Raw genomic sequence first — 21,199 nt, forward strand, 5'->3', positions numbered from 1 at the left:
AAAGGCAAAAGGAGCTAGGAAAAAACAAACAAACAAACAAGTAGAGGCGTATCAAAGAACTCAAGCTATAACCAAAAAGAAATTGCGAAATGCCTTTGCTCATCTTCTCTATGCTGGACCAAAGCTCAATATTTGTAGGTATATGCACATTGTATAGATATGGCTAAATGTTGCTGACAATCTCGCAATACTAAACTGTTCCTATTTTAAGAAAAGAAAAAAAAAAAGTACAAACTGTTCATCAATGTTTTACCTCAGCACTCTACTTGTACCAGTTAATGACCAAGCTTAAACAAATGGAGAAAAGGAAATTGATTTTCATTTAAATGTTTGACTGTAAAATCTGTTTGGATAACATTTTGTAATGAGCTTTTTTGTCATGTGATTTGTTTGTCTTCAACTTGAAGGTACGTGAGGCACATTTGCTTAATTGTTGTTAAGAGGGTGATTTTTTTTTGTCCTGCGTGCTATGATCTAGACTGGTCACCAGGGTCCCTGATGAGGCACCACGAAGGAGCCGCCTCCCCTGCCTGGAGCAGGCAGAGGCTGGAGGACAGGAAAACAGACTGGGTTGTTTTGAAAAATCATCATGATGAGAAGTTGACATGATGGACTTGTGACCAAGAAGCCAAACTGGATATTTAAAAGCTCCTTATTTGCTCTAACATTGAAACCAAAGCTGATTTATCTGCACAGGTTGCTTAACGTTAAAAAAAAAAAAAACTGACAAAACTGTACTTAATCTAGAGCAATATCTGTATGGTCAGTAAAGCTGCACTTTGTGTATTTCTTAACAGCTTCAGATCTGTCACTTTTAATTTGTACCATAAAAAATAAAGAATTGTTTGACATGAGCTTCTAGGCTAGCTGTGTCTTAAACTCATATAGGTCATTTACATTGTAGGTATGTAAATAAGAATAGGTTACAACCCCAGATGTTAAGGAAAGGAAGGGGTTAATGTGATTATTTTAAACGAAATACTATATGAATTAGGACTGACTCCTTTGGTTGCAAGTAACAGAAACCCAACACAAACTTTGTTACACAAACAGAAACGAGGTTGTTTGACTTGACTGGGGAGTCTGATTGTGGACCACCTGACCAGCGGGACACAATGGTTCCAAAGACGCCATCAGCCTGTCCTGCTTGGCTTCTTTCTCAAAGACCCCAGACGTTGCCATACATCTGTCTCTAAAGTGTATGTTAGGCTAAGCACTGTGTTGGGGGATGGTCTAATGGAATAGGCCGTGCAGGATCACAGGCCCAGCCCTGTCTGTGGTCTAGGGTAAGGGGCCTCATGATAACAGCCGCACCGGACCACAAGGATGAAGGAGGATGTCGCAATGAAAAGTCAGAAGACGGCAAACGAGTAGGCGACAAACCCAGGGCCATGGCAGTCGGCTACTAAGACCCAGCTGTGTGCCAGGTGTTGTTGAGAACTCTGCTGTGGGAAAGAGGTTTTGCTACTCTTGGCATTGCCTGTCATCACATATTCTGGGAAATTTAGAATTTAAAACATGCTCCTGCTTGAAGCTTAATGTGAATGGGAGGGGTGAGTTAATGTTGCTAAATAATTTGCTAATTCAAAAGTAAAATGGGAGCATCTTGCTAAAAATACCAATAAAAAAGTCTTTAATGAGGATCATAATCTTCATACTTTTAGTGAGTTTTAGCAAATATTTCTCATGCTATATAGAGACCCATATATCAACTTCATATTATGATTGATAACAAGTGCTTTGGAGCAAGCAATGGGACCAAAAATCTGAGTGCCCATACATTATAAACGGTCCAGGAAAGTGGCCAGGAAGCTCCCAGGCTGACTTTAAGAGGAGCACAAAGATGCTGATGCTTCTACTTTCATGGGTGAAGAATGCAAAATCAAGTCATTTTCAAGCTTTCTTTCCATCTAAAGTACTCTACAATTATTCTGGTGAAGGTACTGCCTATGATAAATATATATTATTACCCTAAAATATCTTCTTTTAAAAAGATAGCCATCAGCCCTGGCAGGTGTGGCTCAGTTGGTTGGAGTGTCATCCCATGTGGAAGGTCTGGGTTCAGTTCCCAGTCAGGGCACATGCCTGGGCTGTGAGTTCGATCCCCAGTGGGGGCGAGTGTGGGAGGTGATCTATCCATGTGTCTCTCCTACATCGATATTCCTCTCTCTCTCTCTCTCTCTCTACCTCCCTCCCTCCCTCCATCCCTCCCCCCTCCTTTCTTCCCTCTCTGAAATAAATTTAAAAAATAAAAATAATTTTAAAAGATAGCCATTAATCAATTAGTTTCATATTCCATAAATATTTGCTAAGCATTTCATATGTGCCAGAAACTTTTATGTGTTAGGGACCCAGAAATAAAAATTTTTAAAAAATGAATCCTTGCCTTCAAACAACTCATATTCACTATGCAAAAACCAGTAATATTTCTCCAGAAATTAAAATTATCTCATGTTTCTGGTACTACAACATTTCACAAATAAAATCAATTTCCGAATTAAAATGATGAGAAGCAGTTCTGAGGCTGACTTCGAAACAGTAAATGAATGGTTAGAAGTAGCCTAGGTTTACAAGTCAATCAGCAGTATCTGTTTTAAATGATTCCAAAAGCCATTCCAATAATAATTTTCCACGAAGCCAACCATATACATATAATCTATTTAATGGCAAATATAGCGAGACAATGGTTGATAAGTTTAATAAAAAAAAATCTATGGTTGGAAAGAGTTCAAAAGCAATCGGTCACAAAGTAGATGAAACCAGCTCCCTTACTAACCCAAGCAGGTCTGGACTGCTCATCCATTGTCCAAGCAAGCAGCCCTTCTGACCCATTTGGCTTATCTGCTGGACCATGAGGAAAGTCCTGGTCAGGGGAAGAAGACATCTGAAGAGGCTTCTAGTGTATTGAGTGAAAATCTATCTAAACATGCTTCTCCTCTCCCTCGTCCCTGGCTTTCTACTTCTCTCTTTATCTTTTTTTGCCCTTTTAAATTTTTTAAATTTTATTTTTCAATTACAGTTTAAAGTCAATATTATTTTATATTGGTTTCAAGTGTACAGCACAGTGATTAGACAACCATATGCTTTACAAAGTGGTCCTCCCAATATTTCCAATACCCACCTGGCACCATACATAGTTATTGTATTACTGACTGTACTCCCTAAACCGTGCTTTACATCCCCAGGACTCTTGTGATTACCAATTTGTACTTCTTTTGTTGTTGTTTGTTTAATTTATTTTTATTGTTGAGACTATTACAGATGTCCATCATTCCCCCCACCCCCACTTTGCCTCTCTCAACCCAGCCCTTGCCCCACCCAAGGCCTTCAACCTCATTATTGTCTGTGTCCATAGGCTATGCATATATTCATTGAAGTTCTTTGCTATATCTCCTCCACCCTCCCCCCCACCACTTTTCTCTGAGATCTGTCAGTCTGTGCCTTGCTTCCATGTCTCTGAACCTATTTTGTTCACCAGTTTATTTTGCTCATTAGGTTCCACATATGAATGAGATCATATTTGTTTTTCTCTGGCTGGCCTATTTTGCTTAGCATAATAATCTCCAGGTCCATCCATGTTGTCTCAAAGAGTAAGAGATCCTTCTTTTTTATAGCTGCATAGTATCCCAGCTTTTGTACCCACTCATCTACTATTGGGCACTTGAGCTGTTTACTAGAGCTAGAAAAATTATAATAGGAAGTTAGACAGACTGAATGTTCTAAAAATTAATTTGGTTTCAGAAGGAATAAATACCCAGAAGCAAATATAAGATTCCTAGGACCACCTTCTTTCCCTAATGATGGTTGTTTGGTGATCCTGTCACCTCAAGGATCTCTCACATTGAGCTGTAAGTCAAGATAAGACCACAGAGCAGTCACATGAACTGCTGTTGTCATATTTCACCTCATAAAATTAATTTATGTTTTTAATCCAAATGCAGGATTTTGTATGCATTCCTGTTTAATTCCATCTCGTTAGTTTGGGCCCACATCCCAGTCCACCAAGGTGTTTCTCGTATTGATTTGGTCACTTAATAAAATATCTGCTTGCTCTCAAAATTGAAGGCCAACATTTTGCAGCTCCTGAGTGGATGTCTTCATCACAAGTTAAAGAAATCATCTATAACTTTCTTAGATTAAACAGGACGACTTATTGAGAGGGAACTAGGACCTCAGCGATTTGAAATTGTCCAAATGGTCAGGCTAAGAAAATGGATAGGAACTGCGGACTAAGAAGCAGGAAGGACAATTATTTGTTTAGTAGAAATAATTTAGCTAAGATTCTTCAGCTACCACCCTCAGACACCATTGCCATTACCCATGACTTGATGCTGCTTCCATCTTGAAGAAACATAAGAATCCCTTTGTCTTATTTGAATTTGCTAAACAGAGGATCTAATTAGCCAAGACTCTGCCACACAGAGCCTGGAAGCCAGGGAGTGGGGAGAGAAAAATCTTGGGCCTTTTACTGTCAGTAGCAAGAGAGTGAATTCCAGCCACTACAGCATGAAGGCCGCACACAGTGGAGATTACCCCCAATACAGCAGCTAGAATTGGACACTGGAAAGGCAAAAAATATCAAAGTTCCTAACAACAGGGGGAGTAGGGAGAGATTTGTAGACAGATGTCCCTCTCTGGGTGTTCAAAATATCAAAGTGAAATTTTATTTTAAAAAATGTTTTGAGATAGCATAAAGCAGAACTGATGTTCAGATATATACATCACTATAGGTATGCCTATTGGTCATAACCAGCATCTGTTCTAATCAACCTGTGTTGTCAAATGTTTTTCATATCATCCTATACGAAACAGATTTAACTAAGTAAGCTGGGTTGATAATGCTAAGTAATATAATTTTTGTCAAATAACAAGAAGTGATTAATAAGCAATGAAGCTACTTTTCTGGTGTGATTTGTAGATAAGCTCTAAGGGCAATTTCAAAAGAGGAATCCAGAGCTGTTTTGTTTTGTTTTTAATGTTTTGGGGTTTTTTTACCTTTGACAGTAGCATAAAGAGACTATTGGGAGAGATAGTTTGGGTTTTTGTTGTTTTTGTTTTTGTAAGTAAATGCTGGTGTTTGTTTAGAAATCAGTTTTATTTTGTTTTACCTCACAGTCCCAGAATAAATGTACCCACATATAAAAAACAAAACAAGACATCCTTTATGTGCAAAGACAATATGACTGACCTATTGTTGTTTGTCATGAGATTTGCAGAGCAGCAATAGGCAACTTGGCTAAGAAAGTGAGTAAAGGAAAGATTTCTTTTAAAAGGTAGTGATTGTGTTCAAATAGCCTAGAATCCATGCCAGCAAAAGAGAGTTGGAAGGAAAAACCTAAGAAGAAATAACATGGACATGCATTCAATGAACCAAAAGGATCAGCACAAAGAGGAAAGCAAACTGGACTCACAAGATAAAATTTTAAAAAGAGACAACCACAGGCACAGGAGGACAAGGGGGGGGAAGAAATAAAGAACGCAAAATGAGTCGACAGAAAATATACAAAGAAAAATAGAATTGTAGATCTTAGAGCTGAAAAATCAAACCACTAAGACCATACAAAGCCCCTGGTGAAGGGATACTGTTCTCTGTACTAAACCTTTTCGTTTTTCATCTTCTTGGCTCTGAACACCCAGAGAGGGACATCTGTCTACAAACGTCTCCCTACTCCCCCTGTTGTTAGGAAGTTAGATCCTCATAACTGAGAAGTTTCCAGTATTCTGATGAAACCCATTATTCTTTCTATACTTTTAACCACAGTTGATAACTTGTCTCTTTTCCTTCCATTATTACTCCTCGCTATTTATAGATACAGCAATGGTCTCTTTCCTTCAAAATATGCATATTCAGTTCCCTTGATCCCAGCGGCCTTCAAAATGAATGATTTTGAAAAGAGTGGGAGGAGAGACAAGAGTCATCTTTATGATCCTTTGCATATCCCCATTATCAATGTCTTCTCAATAATGAGAAAGGCCATGCTGGGCCAGACATTTAGTCCTTTAAGTGAGCACTTCTACCTGCCCTCCCTACATATTGATCAGTTGATTGGTTTTTAAGATTTATAAAAGTGTACTCACTGCCAAGGTCTCTGGGTACCTCTGTAATAGTAACATTAAGCAACATAAAGAGGTAAATTGTTCTTGTCCCAAAGGCTTCCTCTTGTCACTTGAGAGTTTTTTAAATGCACATTTACAGGTAGACTTTGCCTTCCACTGAGGGTCATCCAAACAAGGTTTGCATGGGCTTCAGAAAGGAAAAGCTTGCAATGCCAATGACAAACCTATGCAAAAATCCCTCTCTCCAGCCTTCAGAAATCTAGAATTATAATCTTGGTAAAGCTGTTAAGATTGACTATTTCCAAACACTAACCCGTGGTGTAGAGCCAGTCTTTCACTGGTCCAAGTAAAGTTAGAAAAAAAGCCAAAGAAGTTTTCCTAAAACCTAACTCAACTTAAAGAATCAATTAGTACTCTGAGATAATGTTCTTCCTAATTTTTAGTATTAAAATAGTTGTTTTAAGCAATATTATACTTTACTTGACAAAGAAAAAATAATTCAAAATCAAGAAGCCACTGATTTATCAGATAAGAAAACTGAGCCTCAGAGAGGCTGAATGAGTCCTCCTACCAGCCCTCCCCAGTGCAGATGAGGAGACAGACCTAACTCCCCCAAGTGCATGCTGCTCCTTTCCATCGGCCAGGATTCTGAGAAGTCCATTTAAGTCCCCGGTGGGTATGTGTCATTTCTTGCTACACCCATTCAAAGCTTTTTTCCTCTTTAGAAAATTTCTCCTCACCGTAGAGCTCAGAGGTTACTTCCTCTCCCCCACTTTCTGGTAGCTATAGGGTGTGGATGCTTGGGCCAGGCAAGGTGGCTCAGATGCTCTCATTTGGGACTTCGGATCTTGAAGGAGTAACTTAGAGATATAACGACTGTTAGACCCTTTGATGGAGGCAGAGCTAAGAGCCAGCAAAGGAGGTACAAAGAGCCAGTGGCTCCAGAGGCATCTCCCTAACCAAATACTTCAGCAGCGGGGCCTTAGCTATACCCTTGGCTTCCCAGCCTCCTTGGTTCCTTCCTTTTCTTAGCCTGTAACTCTTGAAATACTTGTGGGGCTTTTTGAAGGGCTGCTAGACCTAATGAAAGATATATAGAGTTAGAGTGACCTAGGTTACACTTGAGTGCTCTTCTTAATCTTTCCCCTACCTCTGGGCACTGAGTTTGCCTCCCACTCCACAAAGAAAATAAATGCTGTTAAATATAGTCTTCTGCCATTTCTTGCCTCATCTCCAAATACTAAGTCCAAATTCTTGACCTGCTTTCCTGTGGCAGGAATGATGGGAATGAGGAAGAGAAAACATGCTAAAGTGCCCATCCAGGGTTGGAGGGAGTATTTATGAGAAGAAGCAAAAGTAAAGTGAGCAAGTCTGAGTGGGGTGGAAGAACTCAGGGCCTTAGGCAAACTGCCAGGTCAGAAGAAGCAGTGGGTGGGCCACAGCCCAGAAAAGCAGCATAGGGTCAAAGGCGTGGCCTCTGTGTGTGGTGCACAGTGGCAGCCATCCACTGGGGTCACTGGCCAGAAACCAACAGTGCCCGGGAAGCATGATGGAGACCCTGGTATCACAGAATGAACAGTCCCTGAGCCGATGGGAAGAAGCAGCAGGCACCTGTGGGAGTTAGGTCTGTCTCTTCATCTGCACTAGCTAGGGCTGGTAGGAATCATTCAGCCTCTCTGAGACTCAGTTTTCTTTTCTGTTAAGTCAGTGGCTTCCTGATTTTGAATGTCACTGGTTTATTTCTATCTCTCTATAAACCAGCTCTCTATGTTCCTCTGTAAATATTCTGGATGATGATCCTTAAATATCCACCCTGGTCTAATCAGCTATGTCTAGGGCAGCACAGTCAACATGACACAAACTTAGATTCTGAGCTCTACCATTGATGGCAAGGCAGTTTAATGATGGGCTCAGTGGAAGGGAAAGGGACCGGGCTGGGCAGACAGCCCTGAATGTATCCTATAAGATCCTACTTCCCTTCCTGATGTGGTTCCTGACTACTTCTCAATCTCATCCCTCCCTACTCCTCCACAGTCCTGTATGCCTCAGCATCCTGTGCTGATCTTCCCATCTTCTTTCTCTCTCATTTCCAAGCCTTCATCCAGTTGGTCCTCCTGCCTAGGAGCATACTTTCCTCTCTCCTCCTGACTAACTCCTTCTTGCCTACCAGGTCTCCATGTAGGTGTAATTTCCTTCAACCAATCTTCCAGGACAAAATTAGATGCTTCTCATTTGTTTTTCTCCAGCTCCCAGATCATTGTAGCAGTTAGCACACTAAATATGTAATTATCTACCCCTCCAAATAGCCTGTATACTTCTCAAGGGCAGTTTTCCCAAAACCTGTGCCTGTAGCTGCCTGGCATGTTGTCAGTGACCAATAAATGCTAAACAAATAAATCCATCAACTCCCCAGATTCCCCTTCCTTCTCTGCTCCACCCAGCTGAGCTTCCCAATCAATCACTTCAACAATTTTACAAACTTTCTCAGTCCCCTTACTCTGTATTTCTATGCCCTACCAGGCCTGCACTCCGCTCATCCTCAACCCTGATTCAATTCAAACCTCTCTTTTCTTCCTGGGCTGCCAACACTGCTAGAAAAATTACAGACAGATGCTGAAAGGAACCATTTCAATCAAAGGTCTCTGGTCTCCATGGAGCAATGAGTAGAGTTCAGCAATTTTGAAACTTTTTCTTAGTCTTGTAGATTTTTCATTCCCTAGGCAGCTATTCTAAAACTTTCTTGGCATGCAGTCTAACTTAAGTCTCAATTTGATGTGGTCATGTTCTGGCCTGTCTGGATATGTTGAGGGGAGGTATTAAGAGAGGGTTCTCTGAAGCCTGCTGACATGGGACCCAGGTTATGCCCATAGCTAAGCTTTAGACCAGGGGTCCTCAAACTACGGCCCGTGGGCCACATGCAAATACAAATATTGTATTTGTTCCCATTTTGTTTTTTTACTTCAAAATAAGATATGTGCAGTATGCATAGGAATTTGTTCATAGTTTTTTTTTTAAACTATAGTCCGGCCCTCCAACGGTCTGAGGGACAGTGAACTGGCCCCCTGTTTAAAAAGTTTGAGGACCCCTGCTTTAGACGATATAGTGGTGTAAGGCAGGAGATGATGACGGAATCTGAAGATGCCTTCAAGACAGAAGTCTTGTGAGGCTATTATTCAAATGTATGCCTAATCCAGTCCTTGGGTATTTGTCTGTGTGCCAGGGAGAAAGAAATAAAAACTGAAGGAGCTGTTTCTCTTCACACTGAAGCCCATGCAGGCTTTGGAACATGCTAACAGAGAGTAATCTGAGGAACCAGCAGTAGGAAACTACCAGGTCAGAAGAAGCAGTATATAGACCAACACCCAGAAAAGCAGCATAGGGTCAAAGGCGTGGCCTCTGTATGTGGCTGTACAGTAGCAGCCACCCACGGGGGTCACTGGCCAGAAACCAATGGTGCCCAGGAAGCATTATGGAGACCCTGGTATCACAGAATGAACATGTCCCTGAGCATATAAAAGACACTCTGGTAACTCCTGAAATACTTGTGGGGCATTCTGAAGGGTTGCTAGACCTAGTGAAAAATATGGAGAGCTAGAGTGACCTAGATTACGCTTGAATACTCTTCTTAATCTTTATCCTGCCTCTGGGCACTGAATTTGCTGCCCACTCCACAGAGAAAATAAACACTATTAAATATCATTTAAAACACTGTTCTATCATTTATTGCCTCACCTCCAAATACTAAGTCCAAATTCCTGACCTGCTTTCCTGTGATAGGAATAATCAGAATGAGGAAGAGAAAACATACTAGAGTACCCATCTGGAGTTGCAGGAAGTCTTGATGAGAAGGAGCAAAAGTAGAGTGAGCAAGTCCTAGTCTAGGGTGGCTGAACATTGGTCCGGGGACCTCCTTTGGATCCATGAATATGAATAAGAGAGATGCTGCCTGTCTTCAGTACAGAGGCTTAGACTCTGGGGGAGGAGGAAAAACTCACACAACTTCAGACCATGTTTATATCAATACTTTACAATATTTTAAATCACATGGTCACGTAGAAAAGCCTTACCTGCCATAATCCTTCAGTGTGAAAGTGGAGGGCTAAGAGGGAGTGGCCTGCAAAGAGCAGATGGATGGGCTTTGAAAGGACACATAAAGTAGCAAACTGAGCAGAAGGAGAAGAAGAAAAAGGAGGAGGAGGAGAAGGAGGAGGAGGAAGAGGAGGAGGAGGAGGAGGAGGAGGAGTAAGAGGAGGAGGAGGAGGAGGAAGAGGAAGAGGAGGAGGAGGTGGAGGAGGAGGAGGAGAAAGGAAAACAGAAGAAACAGCAGACTTCATAAACACAAACCCAAGCCTCAGTTGGGAAAGACAGATACCTTCATCTGAGCTATGGTCCAACTCAGGAAGGGAAATGAACCCCACCTGCTGTGATTTTGTCTGAATCCCTTTACAAGTGAACTGCTGGATCAAAATGCCTGCCCAGAAATGGCTTTCTTGGGCCCATAGGTAAGGTGAGCCAATGTTCTTCTGAAGCCATGAAAAAAAAAAGAAAAAGAAAGAAATTGGCTTGGTATGGAAATGCAATAAACTTAAAAGCAGTAGGTCCATTATTTTTTTCTCAAGATTGACATTTATCAATAAATATCAGTTTATACCTGGCCTAGACATGTGATATTTAGTCATACATATCACATTTGCAGTGAAAAAGTTCACTGACCCCCAAAAATAAAATAAAATAAAATAATAAAGCAAATCATTTAAATTAAATAGTTTCTTTATTAGATTTCATTTTCCAGCTCTTTTAAGTTAATAGACTTCTTTCCTTAATTTCAAATGGCATAATGCCTTTTGGCTGAACAATGATTATCTTTCCTGCCCAATGGCCTTTTTTCTGTCAATGGCAATTAAATACACAAAGATGGTGTGCTTTCTAACTGTTTAAGATTCTTATTTTCCCATTACACATCAGAAATTTTGCTCGTGTCAACCAAATTTTGTTACAAAAATTTTATTTGATAAGAAAGGATCCCATGTAGAAATTGTACACCTGAAACCCATATAATTTGATTAAGCAATGTCACCCTGATTAATTCAATAAAATATTTTTTTAAAGAAAGAATTCCAAATCACCAAATTAAAATGCAAACATCCTAAAGGAATGCCAACTGCAAGTTGTTTTGCTGTGCAATTACTGCAGGGCTTTTTACATACTGAGAAGCTGAAAACCAGATTTCTTAGCCGTTTTGTTTTCTTGAAGTGTATTTTCTAGGCTCACCTAACATAAACTTCCACAAAAAAATTTTTTGACTTTTCTTTACTACTACAAGGCTTCATACTTTTTGTGTGGGATTTTAAATCTCCTTATTTTAAATAATCATTATCTATCATTTAGTGAGCATAAGTGAATCTTTTAGATAAAAGTGAACAAAATAGATCCCAAAGCTATTTTTTTTTCAAAAACATCCTACATTTTAAAACTCTTGTTAAACCATAGAAATAAGCACCCAAAACAGATTAAAATACAAAGTTATGATTCTTCTTTTTTCAACTGTTTCTGAACTATCCCAATCAATTCTATGTGTTATTGCACTTTTGAATGGCTTCTAAGGTTTCAAAATTCAAGCTTAAACACTTTACTCATTCCTCTGACCATGGGATTATATTCTTTGAAACACACAAAATCCAATTAATTCCAAACTTTTATACAGAATGTCATTTGTGTCTACCTGGTTTTATTCGGCAATCTAAATGAAACTAGATTCAACCAATGACCAATGAGGAGTACTTAATATAGATGTTCAAAAAGGAAAAAAAAAATGTATATTAAGAAAACTCTCTATTCTAGAATCAGGTCTTGAGGTGGGGGAGAAATAATTCCTCCCCCAAATTGTCTTTGTTCTAAATGCACAGATAGGAAAGACAACATGTATTCCATTATGCCCACAGAAGGGACCTGGCCACAAGGATCTGAAAAATTGTAATGAATTCTGTCCATCAACAACTTAGGCCATTCAGTCCTTTACTCACTCCTCCAGTGGGACTCTCTGTTCATTCACCTCCTCTCTGGCAATCTAAAATTCTCACTTCCTCTAGGACCCAGCTCTCAGCTTCCAGAAACCCTTCTCTGACCTGCTTCTTTCTGTCCATGCTAATCATCCCTCACTTCTTTCTTTCATCACTCCATACAGGGCTTGGAATCTTGCTTCCCCAGCCAGACTGTAAGTTCTTCAAGGGCCAAAAGTTTACCTCTGCTTCTCCTGTCTCTCCAGGTGCCTGTTCAATTAATGCACTAATAATAATTGTATTCTTCTTTAGGTGAAAGATATTGAATGCAGAGGATATGACTTCCAAACCACACTAATCTATTAGGATACCTATGACTCAGGGACTCACTAACACTACTTAATGCATTATTTATCTAGTTTATTGATTCTATTTTCCATCTGCAATAAATGTGCATGCCCTCTTCCCAAACAATAGCTCAGTAAGTACAAGATAATTCAACTTCACTTAAAACCTGCCACTGGCTTCTATGAGCTGCTTAAGCACTTATTTTTTATGAGCTCAGGGCTCCTGGGTCTATCAAAATTCTTGCCTATAAATGAATCTTCTTAATCACATCACTCTGGATTTTGACATCAATTCTCATTAAGTAATTCTGCCCATTTGTTAGTTCCGCTAACCTATGTTGTGATATCAAATAAACCAAGATTTCTTGGTGGTTTTGTAACCTAAAAGTTTGGCCTTAGCTCACACAAGTCCTTGCTTTGGAAAGCAAGACTCTCCTCTAGTCCCTATAACATAAGAAGAGAGCAGATGGAGGAGGGACAACTGCCTTAACATAAAAGTGACTCTATGTCTCTTCCACTTTTAGTCCATTGATCAGAAGTGGTCACAAGGGAAGCTAAGAAACGGAAGGCAGCACGTAGCCATTATTAACGGCCTATAACACACCATCCTTCAAGGCCCAACTCAAATGTTTTTTTCCTCCACAAAGTTCTCTGCAATCCTCCTCAAATAGGTGTGGTGTCTGTCATTTTAGCTCCAAATACCCAACACCACACTGGGCCAGGTTCATGCCTTGCAAGGTTTATATTTTCTGCCATAGATGGGATGTGCTTGTTTTCTCTACACTTTCTGACCCCTGTGCTCCTTGAAGTCAGGGACTATGTTATAGTCAGCTCTTTAAGGCCCCTTTTAAAAGCTAGCACTGCTCAAGGATCTTTGCCGAGTTCACAAGAATCAGAAACAGACCAAGGAACATAGGGATCTGAAAGCACCTTTGAGAAAACAGAGGGGCAAACAAGGCAGCAAGGTTTATAGAAATTCAGAAACAAAGCTTCCCTTTGGAAAATGCTTCCTCATTTCCTCCTCTTTGGTGGGCACAGCAAGACAGCATCATTTGAAAACATTGGCTATGACTGAACAATACATTACAGATTTGCTTAATATTGGCAGCTTAAAAAAAACGTTCCTTTGGACAGGTTCGGCAAAGGAAAGCTCTCGCTCCTAGAACTGCTGTAAAAGTTAGAAGGCAGCTTTCTGCGCATTCCAAATTGCCAGAAGTGAAGTATCCAGTCATAAATGCCCCCCAGTGACTGCCTGGGCTAGCTGCTAAGGGTTTTCTCCCTTCTACTTTTCAGAAAGAAAAGATAGCAAAAGTTCCTTCAGCAAGCTGCCAAGGTGCTCCCAGGCCATTGTGCAGAATCATTGTCAGGTTAAATTAGGGAGTACAGACTCCATGAGTGTAAAAAAATCAATACTTGATGGAAGATTACTCCCCGGAAAATCTGTTTTGATTCCAGGATTAATTTGCGACCAAAGGCTTCTGCAAAATGACATGCCATTAGTCAGAAAACGAACACATTCCATACTTGAAATTGGATGGAAATATGTCAGCTGATTGACCCATTCATTCTCTTCACTCCCTAGGCAGAAAGAGTGGGTGTGGTAGCTATGTGAATCAGTGCCCCAAACCTGGTCCATTTTCAAAACTGGATTAAAAAAAATATTTTTTAAAAGTCCAATGTGAGTTGGGAGTAGTCTCCAGGCCATTGTTGGGAAAATATTGCAAATGTGTTCTGTCAAGGCAAATGCATTTGTCTGGAAGGTCCGACTCTCTTGAGTTTTCTAAGCCTCAGAATAAACCCTTAAAATAAGACAAGAATGTTCCCCCCAAAAGCAGTGACCTACAATATTAATGACGATATAATGTCTTTGTCATATATGAAGTAACATTCCTCTCACTCCTACCTGTTAGGTTTCTTCAACTAGAAAATTTCGCAAGAGGCAAGTTCCAGCTCTTCATTTGTGCTAATGTCCTCAACCTTCAGGGCCTTTCTTTCCCAATTGGTGTCGTTAGATCTGCAGCAGGGATGAATTTCATCCCACACCCTAATACCTGTCAATATCACTTGCTGTGATATTTAAATTAAATTAAGTGTAACTCTGAGGCCATCAGAAACAAAAGCCAGCCCTGACTGGTTTGGCTCAGTGGATAGGGCTTCAGCCTGTGGACTGAAAGGTCCCAGGTTCGATTCCAGTCAAGGGCGTGTACCTTGGTTGTGGGCACATCCCCAGTCGGGGGTGTACAGGAGGCAGCTGATTGATGTTTCTAACTCTCTATCCCTCTCCCTTCCTCTCTGTAAAAAAAAAAAATCAATAAAATATATATATTTTTTTAAAAAGCCAAAGCATGGGTGAGGGCAGGTGCCAAGAAGAACTAAGAAACAGAGTTGAGAGAAGGAGGTTTATAGAGAGAGCATTTCTGAAGGGCCACAAGATGTGTGAAAAGAAGAGGGAAAAAGAACAAGACTTTTAAACATGTGCTGTTATGTTCTTTGAGATATTCAAGGAAAGGTTAAAATACTCATTACTTATCTCAATTGCTATAATTGTGCATTTGATCATGAAACCCTGTATAAAAAGTAGCCTGGTGCTTGCTTCGGCTGCACATATATTAAAATTGGATGATACAGAGAAGATTAGTAAGGCCCATGTGCAAGAATGACAAGCAGCCAAAACCGGTTTGGCTCAGTGGATAGAGCGTCGGCCTGCGGACTGAAGGGTCCCAGGTTCGATTCCGGTCAAGGGCATGTGCCTGGGTTGCGGGCACATCCCCAGTGGGAGATGTGCAGGAGGCAGCTGGTCGATGTTTCTCTCTCATCGATGTTTCTGGCTCTCTGTCTCTCTCCCTTCCTCTCTGTAAAAAATCAATAAAATATATTAAAAAAAAAAAAAAAGAATGACAAGCAAATGTTACAAAATCTTAGCATTTGTGACAGTATGGTAGACCTAGACAGTATTATTCTAAGTAAAATAAGTTAATCAGAAAAAGACAAATACCACGTGATTTCACTTAAATGTGGAATCTAAAGAATAACATAAACAAATAAACAAAACAGACTCATAGATATAGAGAACAGAGGAGAGGGGCTTAGGGGGACTGGGTGAAAAAGGTAAAGGGATTGAGAAATACAGATTGGTAGTTACAAAACAGTGATGGGATGTAAAATACAGCATAGGAAATATAGTCAATAATATTGTCATAACTGTGTATAGTGCCAGTTAGGTACTGGAAATGTCAGGGGGGACACTTTATAAAGTATATGATTGTCTAACAACTATGTTGTACACCGGAAACTAATATGAAATAATATTGAATGTAAACTGTAATGGACAAAATTTTTTTAGTAGTAAAAATTTTAAGTAAAACAAAAAGTTGCCTGGATTTCAACATCGTCCTCTGCTGGAATTCTAATTGTATCATCATCCATAAAGGTAGCCTCTAGAATAACCTTCTGGTCTCTGTAACTGAGGCAGGGTTCAAGGATTCCGCAATTACCTGTGACTCATGCTGCCAATGGGGCAAGAATAGTACTCGGCACATGATGGGCACTGAAGGAATGTCAGCTCCTCGGGAAATTGCAGTCTTCAGGAGTCAGGTAGGGAGAGGGTGGTATCAGAGAGGTGGGCTGATGCTCTCCTACATTCCCTCAATATTAGGTCAATATGGAGAAATGTTAGAGGAAGGGGGGGAGAGAGAGAGAGAGAGAGAGAGAGAGAGAGAGAGAAGAGAGAGAGAGAGAGAGACTCTTATTTGAATAATTTAATGTATTATTCTTGGACTTGTCCTTTGGGGAGCAAACAGTGAGACTAGAACATTCTAGGACAGTGATGGCGAATCTATGACACGCATGTCAGAGGTGACACGCAAACTCATTTTTGTGATTGATTTTTCTTTGTTAAGTGGAATTTAAATATATAAAATAAATATCAAAAATATAAATCTTTGTTTTACTATGGTTGCAAATGTCAAAAAATTTCTATATGTGACACGGCACCAGAGTTAAGTTAGGGTTTTTCAAAATGCTGAGACGCCGAGCTCAAAAGGTTCGCCATCACTGTTCTAGGAAGTGACTATTGAAATAGGGACAGAAGACTTAGTACTACTCTCTCCCTTCTCCTTTGACTTGTAAAGTTGAGGGTTAATATGCTGACCTATGAATTGTTAGTCTGCCCAGGGCATTTCAGTAGTTAAGTGTTAAGTAAAATGCCTGCAAATGGGATATTGAAGAAAGGGCCCGACTGAATAGATAGATCTCAGCCTGACAGCCTGGCCATGTGGGAGCGCCTGCCTTGGCAGATGGCCAGGGAAAAGGGTTCCAAGTGTGACTCTCCTTGATGACAGCAACTCATTATTTGAGATTAGAACGCTAAAGACCAATATTTCTTGGTGCCCCTATTGGTGTTCCTGGTTGGTAAAGGCCTAAGGAAGAGGGGTTTTGTTGAACCCACTTAAGCCCCAGCAATGCACACCCTACAGACACTTGTAAACCACTTTTGAGTCAGGAAATTGGGATTGGTAGGGGGACAAACTCTAATATAGTTTTCATCAGCAGGCATGAAAATAAAAGTAGCATGTCAAATAGTTGAAGGCAAAATATATTTCAAATTCTTTTTTAATAATAGCAAATCTTTAAGACATCCCTAGAATTAAGTATTTTTGTCAATTATTTAGTAAGTGTCTAATTTGCTCTTGCTAGGGAAAAAAATTACATGGTTGTTCCTAAACTATTAAATAATATTTTGATGGCATTGACAGACCAAGCAAGGTATTGACCAGTCACTCTGCTATAGGAAAACTCTAGGGCTGCTCAGTTTTGTCTTGCTAGGTGAAATTGAAGAGAAAAAAAGTAATTAACTTCTGTGAACTACATCTGCAAAATCTGAGGGAAAGTCACACATAAAGTTCATTGTCCTTTATCAGACAAAGTAGAAAAGCCCACAGCTATCATCATACTTAATGATGAAAGACTGAATGTTTCTCCCCTAACTCAGAAACAAGACAAGAATGTCTACTCTCACCACTTCATTCAGCATTGTACTGGAGGTTCTGGCCTTATTTCTATAGAAATAAGAAAACTTATTTCTACAGACAGCATGATCTTATATGTAGAATATCCTATCGCATCTACCAGAAAAAGAGCTACTAGAATTAATAATTAAGTTTAGTAAGGTGACAGGATACTGTATCAATATACAAAACTTAATTGTATTTTATACTAACCATGAATAATCAGAAATTGAAATTCAAAAAATAGTATTTACATCAAAAGATATGAAATAATTAGGGGTAAATCTGACAAAAGTCATGAAAAACTGCAGGACCCTGTTGAGAGAAATTAAGGAAGACTTAAATAAATGGAGAATGACAATGTGTCATGGTTCAGAAGACTAAATAATGTTAAGATGTCATTTCTCTCCAACTAGACCTGTAATTTTATTCAATTTCAATCAAAACCTCAGCAGACTTTTTTTGTACAAATAGATAAACCAATTCTGACATATGGAAATGCAAAGGATCATCCAGAATAGCCACAATAACTTTGAAAGAGATACTAGCTGATTTCAAGACTTATTATAAAGCTATAGTAATCAAGACAATATGGCATTGGCATTAAGATCAACAAATAGATCAATGGGACAAAATAGAGAATTAAGAAATACACCATCACATATGTAGACAATTGGCTCTTTTTACAAACATGTAAAGGAAGTTGATAGAGAAACAATATCTTTGTTTCAATTATACTTGCCATCCTATATTATTTTTTAGTAATTTCACGTGTACAACATAGCGGTTAGACAATTTATATAATTTATGAAGTGATCCCCCCCCAATAAGTCTAGTACCCATCTAGCATCATACATAGTTATTATAATATTATTGACTACTTTCCCTATGCTGTACTTTACAACCTCATGACTATTTTGTAACTACCAATTTATACTTCTTTAATTTTTATTTTTTGGAATTTCAATTAATTAACTTCCTAATCATTCTTTATTTAATACATTTTTTTCCTTTTTTCTTTCAACAGTTATATAATTTAAAAAGTGATCTCACCAATATTTCAAGTACCCACCTGGCACCATGCTTACTTATTACAATATTATTGACTATATTCTCTATTCTGTACTTTACATCCCTGTAACTATTTATTTTGTTAATTCTCATCCCAGGATATATTTTTCCATTGATTTTTAGAGAGAGTAGAAGGGAGGGGGGGGGGGAAGAGAGAGAGAGAGAGAGAGAGAGAGAGAGAGAGACATAGATGTGAAAGAGATAAATCAATTGGTTGCTTCTCACATGTGCCCTGGCTGGACAAGGGATCAAACCTGCAACTCAGGTACATGCCCTCAACCTGGAATCAAACCCACAACCCTTCGGTGTGCAGGCCGATGCTCTGACCACTGAGAAACACTGGCCAGGGCCCCGTAAATATTTTATGTAACTACTGGTTTGTACTTCTCACCTTTTTCACCCAGCCCCCAACATTCCTCCCCACTAACAACCATCAATTTGTTCTCTGTATCTATGAATCTGTTTGTTCTGTTTGTTCTTTAGATTCTAAATATAAATAAAATCATATAGCATTTGTCTTTCTCTGTCTGACGTATTTCACTTAGCATAATATCCTCTAGGTCCATTCATGTTGCAAATGGTAAGATTTCATTCTTATGGCTGAGTAATATTCCCTTGTATATATGTATCACATCTTCTTTATCCAATTGTCTGTTGATGAGAACTTAGGTTGCTTTCATTTCTTGGCTATTGTAAATAACGCTGGTATCATGTGCACTTGAAAAATGTTGGAGTGAAATGCTCTAAAACTAACAATTAAATCCATCTGGTCTAATGTGCCATTTAAGGCTGCCGTTTCCTTGTTGATTTTCTGTCTGGAAGATCCATTGATGACAATGGGGTATTAAAGTTCCCTACTATGACTGTTATTGTTGATCTTTTATGTCTGTCAGAATTTGCTTTATATATTTAGGTGCTCTTATGTTAAGTGTATAAATGTTTACAAGGTTTATATCCTTTTATTGGATTTATCCCTTTATCATTATGAAATGTTTTTCTTTGTCTTTGTTTTAAAGTCTATTTTGTGTGATATAAGTATTACTACCCCAGGTTTTCTTTTTCCTTTCCATTTGCATGAAATATCTTCCTGCTTCCATTTACTTTGAGTACGTGTGTGTCTTTTGATCTGAACTGGATCTCTTGTGAACAGAATATGTATCAGTATTGTTTTCTTATCCATTCAGATACCCTATTTATTTTTATTGAATCCATTTACATTTACATTTATTTTTTAATTTTTTTAATTAAGTTTTTCCATATTGAATTATTGGGATGACATTGATTAATAAAGTTATATAGGTTTCAGGTATACAATTCTATAATACATCATCTGTATGTTGTATTGTATGTTCACCACTCCAATCCATTTACATTTAAAGTGATTATTGATAGGTAGGTAGTTATTGCCATTTTATTATTCATATCTATGTTCATATTTTTTTCTTCTTCTTAAAGAAGTTTCTTTAACATTTCTTGTAATACTGGTTTGGTGAACTCTTGAAGGTGTTCCTGGATAAATGTTCCAAGGTCACTTAACACCAGGCACAAACTTGAAAACATGACGTGCCCATGGGTAAATGGACCATTTATGAGATTAACTGACAAATAGGTTTAAACACTTCAAACTTAAGATCCATGCTCCAAAACCCACTCATAATTCAGATATCCTGCCATCCTTCTTAGCTAGCTGATCATATATTTCCAATGGCAACAGTTTGACAAGACTGGCAAAGGCAGTGCTGACAAGGAGCCATTGTCAGAGAAGTTACTCGGACAGAGAATACGTCTGCTAGGTGAGTTGGACTTATCAGAACCCAAAACTTCTCAGTAGAGTTCACAATCTCTATTAACCACCACTTATGGATCTAATACCCCTTGTCTTTAAATGACCATCACTAAACAAATAAATTTGTTCGAACACAAGAAGTATTTTTCAATTTGAATATATTTTCTAGACAAAATTCACTGTCAAAGAGCGATTACTAAGGGCCCATAATTGCTCCTGAATGGAAATGGAATTCAGCTTGCCAAGTTTGAGATTTCTAAAGCCATAACATCAAGCTAAGTCTTTCACCCTGTGTATTAATTTGGATAATAATCTTCTCTACCAGGGTTGCCTATCTGCAGCCTGGCAGTGTGGATGAGAGTCCCCATGACTATTTTAGGAAGCTGACAGTTTATCTATACCTCCATTTCCTAATCTATAAAACAGGGAGCATCACAAGCATCCAACCACCTTACAGGGTCTACACTTAATCATACGCATGTTTGACAAGTTTGTATAACATTCCCCAGGCCTTAGGGAGTGGTCCCAAACACAGCATTTTTATTGGCTTATAAAGCTTTGCTAATTTTGGGAGGATACTACAGTTAAAATAGAAGGAAAATACATGATGTTTCTTTTTCCCTCCCTCCTATCTTACCCAGAAAAGGAAACATACTGAATTACTAACTTAGCACAGAGATTCAGGTACGTGGCTCTGAACAGGCAGCTGGTGCTGTAGAGACCCCTTTCTTATTAAACAGAATCTAGCCCAGGGTGCTGCAGGGGTCAGAGGCCTGCATTCTTTTGCCTTCTGACCGCTGTCTGAGAATCTGCATATCTTCAAAAAGAAAAAAAGTTATAAAATATAGTTGCTATTTTAAGGGGCCTGAAAAAAAATCTCAGCTAGGTAAACTGCCTTTGGCTCTGAATAAAAGAAGGCAGTATTTATATCAG

At 39.0% G+C, this 21,199-nt stretch overlaps 1 non-coding gene across 1 annotated transcript; it reads left to right on the plus strand.

Moving 5' to 3' along the window:
* The first annotated feature begins 14,988 nt into the window (after positions 1 to 14,988).
* On the plus strand, positions 14,989 to 15,094 carry LOC139017084 (U6 spliceosomal RNA). Its single transcript, XR_011472768.1, has one exon. It is a non-coding gene; the product is annotated as a U6 spliceosomal RNA (small nuclear RNA).
* Positions 15,095 to 21,199: the final 6,105 nt, after the last annotated feature.

Source organism: Myotis yumanensis, unplaced genomic scaffold, assembly GCF_028538775.1.
Source record: "Myotis yumanensis isolate MYYU_CA2020_CCGP unplaced genomic scaffold, mMyoYum1.0.hap1 SCAF_9, whole genome shotgun sequence".
Classification (NCBI taxonomy): domain Eukaryota; kingdom Metazoa; phylum Chordata; class Mammalia; order Chiroptera; family Vespertilionidae; genus Myotis; species Myotis yumanensis.